General features: G+C 41.9%; 1 protein-coding gene across 2 annotated transcripts in view; it reads left to right on the forward strand.

Annotated features, from left to right (window-relative positions):
* The first annotated feature begins 292 nt into the window (after nucleotides 1–292).
* Nucleotides 293–12,027, forward strand: part of IL1RAPL1 (interleukin 1 receptor accessory protein like 1) — a 1,345,156-nt gene continuing 1,333,421 nt past the window's right edge. Inside the window, exon 1 of one of the 2 annotated variants that reach the window (XM_079910445.1) lies at nucleotides 293–617. The gene's annotated coding sequence lies outside the window, so the exon portion shown is untranslated. Of the gene's footprint in view, nucleotides 618–9,196; nucleotides 9,829–12,027 lie in introns of those variants that run through there. The other variant, XM_079910444.1, reaches the window with a different exon arrangement.

Here is a 12,027-nt window from a genome sequence, read left to right on the forward strand (position 1 = left end):
CTCAGACAGGACGGGGTTAAAGGAGCAGCTGATTCGGGGGCTCTGGCTCACTCAGGCGGCGGTGGGGGGGAGGGCGGGGCATGGAAGGAGGGGCGAGCCTGCGGCGGCAGAAGCCGCCATGATGTTGCACCACACTGAGGTGGGCCGCGCGTTCTCCCGGGTAAGTTGTCCCTGGATTCCAGGACCCTGGCAGTGGCGGGCTGCACAGGCTCCCGGGAGGGGAGGTGTGGAGAGTGACCTGTGCTCGCACACAGGTTTCTTGGTGGCGGCAGCAGCGGCCTTAGCGTCTCATGCCCGTCTCTGGGGTCCGCGCTTTTAGCCGCGGCTCGCGCCTGTCTCTGGGGTTCCCGCTTTTAGTCGCAGCTCGCGCCCGTCTCTGGAGCTCCTTTAAGTAGCACTTTTAATCCCCTCAGGAAACAAAGAGGCAAGAAAAAGTCTCTTACCTCTTCAGCAGCTCCAGACTTTTCCCGGACTCCCTCCCGGCTAGCCGTGGCGCACTAACCCCTTCAGGCTGTGTTCAGGCCGCCAGTCCTCTCCCTGCCCTCCGACGGAAGCCCGAGCCTCAGCTCCCAGCCCCCACCCGCCCTGGCGGGTGAGCAGACAAGCCTCTCAGGCTGGTGAGTACCGGTCGGCACCGAGCGTCTGTGCGGGAATCTCCCCGCTTTGCCTTCCGCATCCCTGTTGCTGCGCTCTCCTCCGCGGCTTCGAAGCTTTCCCCCTCCGCCAACCGCAGTCTCCGCCCGCGAAGGGGCTTCTAGTGTGTGGAGACCTTTCCTCCTTCACAGCTCCCTCCCACTGGTGCAGGTCCCGTCCCTATTCTTTTGTCTCTGTTTTTTCTTTTTTCTTTTGCTCTACCCAGGTACGTGGGGGGTTTCTTGCCTTTTGGGAGGTCTGAGGTCTTCTGCCAGCGTTCAGTAGGTGTTCTGTAGGAGTTGTTCCACATGTAGATGTATTTTTGATGTATTTGTGGGGAGGAAGGTGATCTCCGCATCTTACTCCTCCGTCATCTTGAAGCTCCTCCTTTCTTCTGGTTTTAAAACAAACTTCTTTTTTTAAAAACTTTTTATTGAAATATAAAATATATTTCAAAAGTGCACACACTATATACATGCTCAGTGAATTTTCACAGTATGAATACACTCGAATAGCCAACATCAGGGTAAAAAAACCCAGAATATTACCAGCACCTGCAAAGCTCTCCTTAAACATACCTCTGGTCACTGCTCTCACTAAGGGTAGCTACTATCCTGATGTTTTACAATGTAGATTAGATTAGTTTTGTTTTTACTACAAATGTTGTCTTACAGGATGTATTCTTTTATGTCTGCCTTCTTTTGCTCAACATTATGTTTGTGGGATTGAAATATATTGTTGCTAGTAGCCATGACTGTTAGTTCTCATTCCTGTACAGTAGCCTGCAGTAAGAATATCCTGCAGTATATTTATCCATTCTACCGTTCATGAGCATTTGGGTCGTTTCCAGTTTAGAACTTTTTGAATAAAGCTGCTGTGAGCTTTCTTTTTTTCTTAATAAGATTTTTTTAAAAAAATTTATTTATTTTTGGCTGCGTTGGGTCTTCATTGCTGTGCACGGGCTTTCTCTAGTTGTGGCGAGTGGGGGCTACTCTTTCTTGTGGTGCGTGGGCTTCTCATTGCCGTGGCAGAGCGCGGGCTCTAGGCATGTGGGCCTCAGTAGACGTGGCACATGGGCTCAGTAGCTGTGGTTCGTGGGCTCTAGAGCGCAGGCTCAGTAGTTGTGGCGCACGGGCTTAGTTGCTCCGCGGCATGTGGGATATTCCTGGACCAGGGATCGAACCCGTGTCCCCAGCATTGGCAGGTGGATTCTTAACCACTGCGCCACAAGGGAAGCCCCTGCTTTGAACTTTCTAATACATGTTTTTGGTGAACATATGTATCTATTTCTTTTGGGCCTATACCTAGAATGGAACTGATGGCATCATAGGTTATACACATGTTTAGAATTAATAGGCACTGCTGAAAAGTGTTCCAAGGTTATTGAAACAATTTTTACTCTCACCAGGAGTAGATGCAAGTTGCAGTTGCTCCAACTCTTCACCCATGCTTTCTATTGTCCATTATTAAAAGTTCTGGTGAATGTGTCATGATATTGCATTGTGCTTTAAATTTACATCGCTGTTATGTCTTACGAAGTCACTTACCTTTTCATACATTTATTTGCCATTTAGTTATCCTTTTTTGCAATATGCATAAAATATACTTCTTCAATTGGCAAATATATTTGTCAGTATTGTTTATTATTATTATAACTAGCTGGTTAAAAGAAGCAGACTCACCTACATAGCTTACACTGAACAAAGTTGGACTGGTCCTGAAGTGATCTATCAATAAAACCATGAGTTTCAGTCAGAGACAGGGTAGGTCCTAACCAAAAACAACATCTATTTATTTATTTTTTTTTACAAAGAAGAAAACGATCTTAATGTCTGGTTCTCTTCAAATCTATAGCTAGTATATTAAAAAACCCCACAGGAACAAAAATTAAAACATTCTTGTCTCCATTTACACCACTGTAACATTCTCTGATTGGGAAAGAAAAGAAATGATAAGAAACTAAAGACAAAATGAAACAAAGCATGCTTCTCTCCTGCATCCTATGTCCTAGGCACTCTGATAGTTTCATGTGGTACAGTACCCCCAGGAGAAGATTATCCTATTAAGTTCATTTTTTATAGGAGGACACTCAGAGAGGGCAAGGAATTTTCTCAAGGCCATATAGTGATAGGGCAGGATTCAGATCAGATCTTATTATATCAGATATCTCTATTATGTCCTCAATCTATCTTTTTCAAGAAAAGGCTGACAGGCAATATGGCTGAGTAATGCTAGAAGAGAACTCCTACCACTTTCTAGCTTTGTGAGCTTAAATAACTGTGTCGTTCGGCCGAGTGAGACTCAATTTCCTCTGACTAAAATAAAGAGATTATTCAAGGTTATCTCTAGAGCCCCCTTCAAAAATGGATTCTATAACTTTAAACACTTGATTTCTACTACCAGGACCAGTGCTATTTCCATCTAGGTAGAAGAAAATTGGTCTACTTAGAGGTTACTGTTTATTCCTGGTCTTCACTCATTTTTGTGATTTTATTTTTGTTCATCCCTCAAGGTCACTGAAATAACACCTCTGTTCAGTCTTCCCTGACTCTTTTTGGCTGAATTCAGATCTCTCTTACAGAACTCATCACACTGTATATCACATGTGATGTTTATTTGTTTTTCTTCACTGCTAGACTTGAGTTCCTTAGGGACAGGGACTATGCCTTACTCATCCTTAGAGCTCCAACACCCCACAATGTCTGGCACATAGGATGTAATGGATGAACCATAGACAGATGGGTAAATGAATGAATGATCTGTTTCCAGTAATACAGGTTGACAATTTAAAAGCTAGAGATGGGACCTCTATGATTATTTCTCATTACCCTCTGTCTTATGTTCCCAGACAACAAACAGAGTGTAATTACAGGCCAATCCTAGCTTCAGCCTGATTTCAGAGGGGACCTCTACATTGTAAATTATGCCTCAGAGTTTTTCTGAAGGCAAAAGAGCTAGGGTTTCATACTCCAATTGATGTCAGTCATTGGCTAAGGCGGAGGAGGGTTGTACACTCAATAAAGGCAAGTCAAGGTGCCCCAGTAGCCCAAGAGCAATAGTTAAAGAGGATGCAGGGGCTGGCCTTTAGATGCAAACACAGAGAGGCGAGTGATGGCTGTGAGCACACAGGGGTCTGGGCTGAACTTTGGCAGTGCCTGCTTCACCCTTTTTTCCTGTTCTACTTCCATTGGAAAAATATTATAAATCTAGTAAAGTTAAGAGACACTGGTATTTGATTCCGTATTTTATGCTCTGAAACATTAGCTCACACTGCTCTCTTTACTAAACTATTTTATATGCCTTAATTACCATGAAGTGCCCTGAATCATTTCAGTGGAAGAGGCCTTCCACGTGTATATAGCAATACCATTTCATTTAATTTCCCCAACCCGGAAGACTTTTAATTCTGCCCTACCTCTTCCAAATCATTAAATGCAGGAAATGTTATTGTCCTTTTTGCCTGCTTCAACCATGATATCTGAAGCTATTTTTTTGTGCGTGATCAATTGGATGTAGAATACGTTGCCACAGGTCGTGTGTCCTGGATATCATGAAGCCTGATGAAAATACATTATAAAAAGTAGCAAGTGGTCTGTTTCAGTAGAACCATATGCAGGGATCAGAAATTCATCAAGAAATAGGGCTTTCAACTCCCGAGTTCTGGTCATATTTCAGTAAAATATAAGCTTTAGGAGAGTAGGAAACTTGACCATATATATCCATAATGCTACCCTCAGTACCTTGAACTGTACCTGGCACATAGTGGATTTTCAATGTACATTTCCTGAATCAATTATAATTTTGCCCACCTGAAATATTGTTCTGTGGTTTTATTTAAACTAGTTGTCAGCATGGAATGACTTCTGCATTCTCTCCTGGAAGTGGGTGAATTTCCATGGTGAGCAATTCCTCTATATACAGTTTGCAAATCATTTTGGGAACCTTCCAAATGAAAGGCACTGTATAAATATACCCTCCCACCAGCAGCCAGCCGGCTTTCCACCGGGATGCATTTGCATCGCTTATGTACATAGTGTTTCATTTGGGGCATTGCTTTTATTTTTATGACCATAAAAGAAATATTCACAGTATGAACAATAATGTAAACTGCATTCAAGAAGATATATATTTGTATATTTCTATGATTCAAAACTTAGAAATCTGAAAGAAAAGCAGGCATGGCCTTTTTCTTTCCTCTTGCTGTTTGCTTTTTCATAACACTCTTTATTACTTCTGAACTTTATGGTGGAATTCTGCTGAAATGCTCAAGTCTTTGTCTGTACATCATGTGAGAATACGTGGTGGTGGGTTCAGATGAATGCTGCTGGCAAAAGGCCTGAAAATGAAGGGTGCTTGATTTTGCATTTCTTCATGTCGGTAATAATAGTTTGCTTTAGCACTGCCTTTTTGTGGATGGAGTCCTCTTTAAGGAGAGAAAGAGAAAAGTAAGCAACCTTAGGTAAAAAATACTTTCTAAGTAACTTAGCATGATAATGGGGACTTTCACAGATGGAAGAGACTTTGAAGAGACATATTTTAGCCTCTATAACAAAAGGGGGACTGATTTCATAGAACATTACCAGGGAGCTAGACTTTGAATTTATATCGTACAAAAAATGTTTAATGAACTTTGAAATAAATTGCCAACAGAGATAAATCAAAACCTCTATAAATTATGTATTTACCTACATAGAATCATTTGCATACAAAAGATGGCTTGAATTATAACTCCTTAATTTATACATTCCTATAATTGATTAAATTGAAGTGGAATGAAATATCCCAGTCCCGACATATTTTCTAGATATTCTAGCCTTAAGGATTTCATTAAAAAGGGGAACTACTGTGACAATTCAGAGTATTTTTGTATAACAAAACATCTAAAAAGGTAGATTAAATAAAACTCTGGCTCACTTCATTGAGGAATGATGTGAAGTGTGAAATATTAAATGTAGGCTACCAGTAGTTAAACGTGGATACAATAAGAATTTGAATCTCCTGTGTCCACATTACTCTTTAAGAAATACTAAAACAATAAAAGTGACTTTGGAAACCTTAGCTATAGAATACAAACATTAGGAAATAGCTCACTCAGGTTATTTGGGGCTTATAAAGTAGATGTTATTGCATTCTCCATCTCCTCAGTTAGAATATTATTTTAGTTAAACTCTAATTTCATACTCCCAGTAATAGCAACTTTGTTTCATTAAAATGAATTTCTTATTTAAAATATATTGATATTCTTCTTTTTTATTATTTGAAAATAAAACAGCAGTCCCTTCAACTGAGAAAAGCTAGAAGCATGGAATTGATCTGCAGCCAGTTTTTACTACAAACCCCATAATGCTTTGGATTATAGCCTACAATCCCCATACTGCAGCACGAAACTTACTGTTAACCATCCTGTTACTGGGGGAAAGAAAAGAACAGAACATTTGAGAAGAACTATGTAACATGCAAGGATTCGGCTAGAATAGTAAATTATTGATTTTCATAGTATTCTGAGATTTATTTGCCTTCTACTTTAGTAAAAAAGGCATATATATGGATATGCACACTAGTTTTTCATCCTGAATAAAATATCACTTTAATCGCAAACAGTGAGCCAAGGTATATACTTCCCATGTCACAGCCTTTTTTTATACCCATCATTGAGTTGTGTAGTTTTTTAACACCCACCCCCCTTGGGAGATAGGTCAGCTTTACTCAGATTTTAAAATAAAATCACAATACATTGTTTAATGCTCTAAACATCTGCAAATGAGAATTTGGTGAAGTAATTAAAATTCTTAATTAGATGCACCTTGCAGCTGCTGTTAGTCTTATTGGCAATAATGCAGCTACATTTTGTTCTGACACATATCTTCAGAAGAGTTAGAGAGAGAACTGTAGGGAGGCAAGAGGAAAATGTTCCCACACAGTTCAAGACAGTTCGCACAAAGAGGATCCCATGGCAACAAACAGGGAGGCCCACAGTTGGCTCTGTAAGATCCAGGAATAGACAATGCTTCACCTCAGATTCAAACAAACACTTCCCTTCCTGGATCTGAAAAGAAAGCGTTTCAAATTATCTCTTGCAAGAGGATCGAAATGGTCAAATGTTCACCCGTGTCTTCAACACACTTTTCAAAGCTTCTGGATCCTCTGTGCAGCCCATGTCAAGGTAATCATTAGAACTCTTGCTTTGTGTAGAATAACAAACTGACTAGCAAAAGCCTTGCAAATAGAGGACTTGATTTTGGTACCATATGGAAGTAGAGTAGACCTTGGCAACCAGTTAATTTCAACCTGTCATTTTACAGACAAGGAAACTGAGGCCAAGAGAAATTAAAGTGAATCCCTTGGGTAATTACGGCTACTTAGGAGTAGAAATCAGGCTCAATTTGAGCCTACAGCTCAGGACTTTTACTTCTAAACTTTGCTTGAAGCAATTAAATTTGTTACTTGTGGCCCCCTCTCAGTCCATCTGAAGTCAAGTTCATCGCTTAAATGGGTCAGCCAAAGGACCACAACAAGAGAAGGTGCTAAGAATGTGGATCACCTGTATGAGAAGAGGAGGATATATTTCCCCTTCACCCCTGATTCTCAGTTTACTCTGGATGGGAGCCTGTGGGGAAGGAGCAGGGAAAGGAGAGTGGCTGGCATGTAGGCGGTTAATCTGGGTGAGTTAACTCCTGGGAAACCACATAACACTTGCCTACACACTTTAACCAGATCTTCCCTCAGCTTGGACTGGGAAGTTCATTATACTGCTCCTTCCTTTTTAAAACTACATATTGACTTCCCTATCCAGTCTCTCAGCCCTCATTCAATCTCACCTGTGACCTGAGTTTAGCTTGCATTAGTTTAGCTCTCGCATTTGACCGAATATTTGCAAGGCTTTCCTTTATCTTCAATTGGGTTTTATTCCCCACAGTAAATGAAGATACACTTCTCTAGGGTCAAGGCTGCTTTGCCTATTTATTGTTCTATTTGGGGTTTATCCTGTTAAACCTTACATTACAAAAGCTTGTGAAATACATTGTAGAATGGGTTGTTTTCGAGATCGGGGGCTACAGGTGGTGTGTGGGAAAACTTGAAGGGCAGGGAGAGGGAGGGGTGGAGATTGGAAAAGTGTTTCTCAGCCTCTAGCTGCCTTGCCCACCCCACTGTCAGAACCTGACGTTGTGGTTGCAGTGCAGATATTAACTCTTCTGTAGAGTCTTGCTACTCCAAGTGTGGGCCATAGACCAGCAGCATTATTATGGTCCATGGACCAGCTTATTATAAATGCAGACTGTCAGGCCTCACTCCAGACTTACTGAATCCGAATCTGCATTTTAACAAGCCACTCAGGTGATCATGCCTATGTTCCAGATTGAGAAGTATAGAACCACATGTATTATATTATCCCAAGGTAATATAAAGGGCACACATCTTAAACTGAGCAAATATCCTAATTTATTTGATCACTACCTACTTTGTCCCTCTTTTCCCATCACGACTCCGTCTCAGATTCCCATCCCGCAGCGAACTCTGTGACACGGCGGCTGGGAGGAGGATCCTCTTCAATCTCCTCCTCTTTGCGCCCCGCCCCTCACCCCCTCCCAGAGAGCCTGCCACTGGCACCCTTCTCCCGAGCCCCGCTCACTCAAGGAAGATTTTGCTCCTCCCCAAACAGAAAGAACGGCAGGGTGGAGAGTACTGCCTCCTGCACTCACAATTTACATACCAATACCGGCAGAAGCACTTTGCAAAACTGCCGTTTAGAAACAATTATCACCGTGCCGCCGGAGGTTTGGAGCAACCGCTTCGCACCAGGCTCCCGTTTGAAATCCGGCTTAAAGTGATTTAGAGAATGGTCGTGTATGGGGGGGGGGGGGGGGGTGTGAGTGTGAGTGTGTGACAGTGAGTGTGAGGGAGAGTGAGAGAGAGGTCGCTCGCAATAACAAATCAGCTCTAAAGAGAAGTGATGAAAAGGAGGTTATTATGAGCATGTCAGTTTAGGCATCACTCTCTCTACCTTTCTGCCTCCTATAGAAATGGAACCGTAATTATAAGGTGGCTAACGCTGGACTGGGTGAAGAAGCGTCCCCAGTTGCCGGTCCACTTTTGCCTGGAAGGACAGATTCTCGTTATTCGAGGCCTCGCAGGGTCCTTTCCCAAAGATTCCCAGGCTACACTCCTCTCTCTTAAGTCTTTGAAAACTAAAACTCGCAAAGCGGTGGCGTTCTGTGGATTGGCTAGTACTAAAATATCCATTGGGTGGCAGTAACACTATCCTCTTTATGACTTGCAGCAAACCAGAGAATGCATTCAATCAAATGAACCGATCTTGTAGAAACACTGGAATCATTTATGCATTGCAGTTTCTCTTTCTTGTTTTCGCTCCTTCTTCCCTGGGATATTTTGGGTGGATTGTGGCTATTAATCAAGATCTCGTGCTAGTCGTGGTTTCCTTGTCGTTTTCGCTCAGGATTAGCATCATTCAAGGCAAACGCAAAGCTGCTTTTTTTCCCCCACTCTTTTTTGAAAAATCATTTTTGGGGGCTGCTGAAGAGAGCTAGGACCCAGGAGACACCTTCCCAAACAGCAGGGGTTGTGTGCTTTCACATAGCAGTACTGTACAAGGAAAGCCCCGTTGGATCTGTTATTGCGGGATACTTGTGAAATATACATAGGATTCTTTCTTATGGCTGCATCCCGGATCTGGAAATTTTACTTGGGGACCAAGGGGATCTGAAAGGCTACATGGATACAGAAGATTTGCCAAAGGCAAGACTCCGATTCTTGTCGTAGAGCTCACAGACTTCCTCACTTACCGGCCTTTTCTTTCCTTGTTTTTAAAAAATTTCTTCCCTTTTTTTCTGCCCTCTCCTCTATCAGTCTCTCCTTTTCTATCTGCCTCTTCTTTTTTCTCCCAGTTTTCTTTTTTTTCCCCTGCTCTGCACCTGGATTGTATCTTCACCGAACAATCGGGCACTTTGAGAACTAACTGGAGGCAGTCTTGTAGGGAAGAGCTGTATGGAATTATCTGCTTTTATGGTGAACTTGGCATTTGTGAATGGGTATCTTGTTCACGATATTAATTGCTAGCAAAAACAAGAAAAAGAGCACAGGAGTAAAACGTGGATTTTTCTGAATACGCATTGTGATGACCAGCAGTTACCTTACTGACTGATATCCAGAGGAGAATAATTTGGAAGACTCTTGTGGGTAAGGTCATTTTATATATGCAAACCCATCAGTGGCGTGAGCAAACTTGGGCGTTTGTAATGGAATGGGTGACTTGGATGATTGCTGCATCGCCTAGATGGCTGTGATGTGGCCGTTATTGGCACTGAATGGAATAACTGCAGTTGGGTGTGTTGGTGTGTGTGCGTGTGTGTGTGTGTGTGTGTGTGTGTATGTGGGACTGTATTCTGAGTGTAATTGAAAATAAATCAAAGCATCACTCCCCCTCCAATTATTTTGATATGGGAGAGTGTCTTGAATTAATTCTGGGTAGACACTCTTTGTTTGGATGCAATATTTGTGGCTCTTGTGTTCTGGAAGGGGTAGCAGCCGTGAAAGGACACTTACTGAAGAGCCCTATTTAAAATGAAACGAGCCACTCTTTATTCATTAAAAGAAATATGTTTTCAACTCAGTGCAGCATTCTGCTGCATTTCACAGCCGCAATGGGACCAGGGACATCCCACTTGTCAAGTTCTTAAACTTTAAGGTGATAATCATTGTTAATTGTTCTCTAGGTTGTGATTATTGGAGATTATTAAGTACCCTAGGCTACTTTTTTATCTATTGGATTATCATTCAGAATTAAAAAAGAAAAGAAAAAGCTGAAAACGATGACTAAAATAGAGAATGGTGCAATATTATTTTCAGTATCACCATAATGCTTTCTTTCTTAAGTTCAGTTTGTCCAATAATATAATTATTTACCCAATATCCTGTATAGCTGAGGCTGCGACCCACGTGCAGGGGAGTCGAAGGTCTGGAAGCAGAGACCATCCTTTTATTGCAGTGCAGCCAGCTTTGGAAATGCAGGCAGTTACACACTTCCCTTAACCTTAAGTTGAGGATGTGTTCTATCTGTTACATCTATTTTACCCTTTCGGTAAAAAGTTAGAGACAAGAGCATGAAGGATGCTTAAGCATATTCTGCCTGGGAAACAGGATTTAAAAAATCAATATTGATGACGTGGTTCAGTGCACTGTACTGCAATGCTAAAGTCCCATATTCAGTTCCAATGATGAGAGAATGGAGCATTTACATGTGTTATAAATCTCACCTGGTAGATTGATCTGAAGGGGAGGGGAGAAGATATGTGGATATGAAGGAAGATGGATGGAAGTCGTGCATAATCGGTGATTATGTAACTTCATTACATCAGCGAGCTTCAGTCAACGATAGTGAGATGAAATGATTGTATAGAGGCTTCATCACCCCTGTTAACTTTTGAAGGCTTGTAACAGCTAACGGAGGAGGAGGACGGGGAGGAGGAAGAGGAGGAGGAGGAGGAGGAAGGGGAGGAAGACAGACAGAGATTAGCTCCAAGGGTCCTGTAAACCCTGATCTCTGTGGCGAATTTAGCATGAGTTTTCTCATAGTGAGTTTCTGGGGGACAGCAGATCATGTAAGCTTTAGGGCCAGGCAGGAGCAATTTTAGCCACACCCGTGGAGAGTCAAATTGAGTCCGCAATGTTTCACAAGTGCCCCATTGAGTAATTGGGGCTGATGATCCCAGCCAAGGTCATAGTTCTGTACCCTATGATTGAAATACATGACCCTAAGCGAGTAGAAAGTTAAATCCATTGAAATGAAGACTGTGAATGGAATGACTATTTGAGATCCTCTCTTGTATTTTTCCTGGTAGAGCTTGATGCAGATTTCAGTCTGGTGGTTCCCTCAATAAAAATGATTGCTTCCTCAGTGTGTCAGAAATGAGTGTTTTGTACCTTTATCTCTGCTTTGACAGCCTCTTTCTGGGCCATTTTAACCCTCTGGGAAAAGAGAAGTAAAAACCTTCAGAGGTAATGTTATCCTGTTAAATTAAAGAAATAAATGGCAACGAATTCATTATTAATACAAATCCCAGGGGAAAAAAGAGCAATCCTTTTTCAAGTTTTACTTATTGCATGGCTTAAAGGACATGTTGCAGCCGCCTGTGAGTTTTACCATGAGACGAGAAATGTGCTTTGCTCAGGGTACAGAGGAATACTGCAGAATAAAATGTCAATTTCCCTGATGTTTTATTTGGAGCCATGATTTTCTTTAAAAGAAGAGGCACATCATCTCCTTTCGGCCTTCTGTTGTTTTAGGATCTGTTTTTCCCTCAGTAGATTATATATTCCCTCAAAATGAAACTGCTGAAATCCTAACCCTGTTGAATTAAATCACCTTATCATCTAGTT

Source organism: Stenella coeruleoalba (assembly GCF_951394435.1).
Source record: "Stenella coeruleoalba genome assembly, chromosome: X".
NCBI classification, from domain to species: Eukaryota; Metazoa; Chordata; class Mammalia; order Artiodactyla; family Delphinidae; genus Stenella; species Stenella coeruleoalba.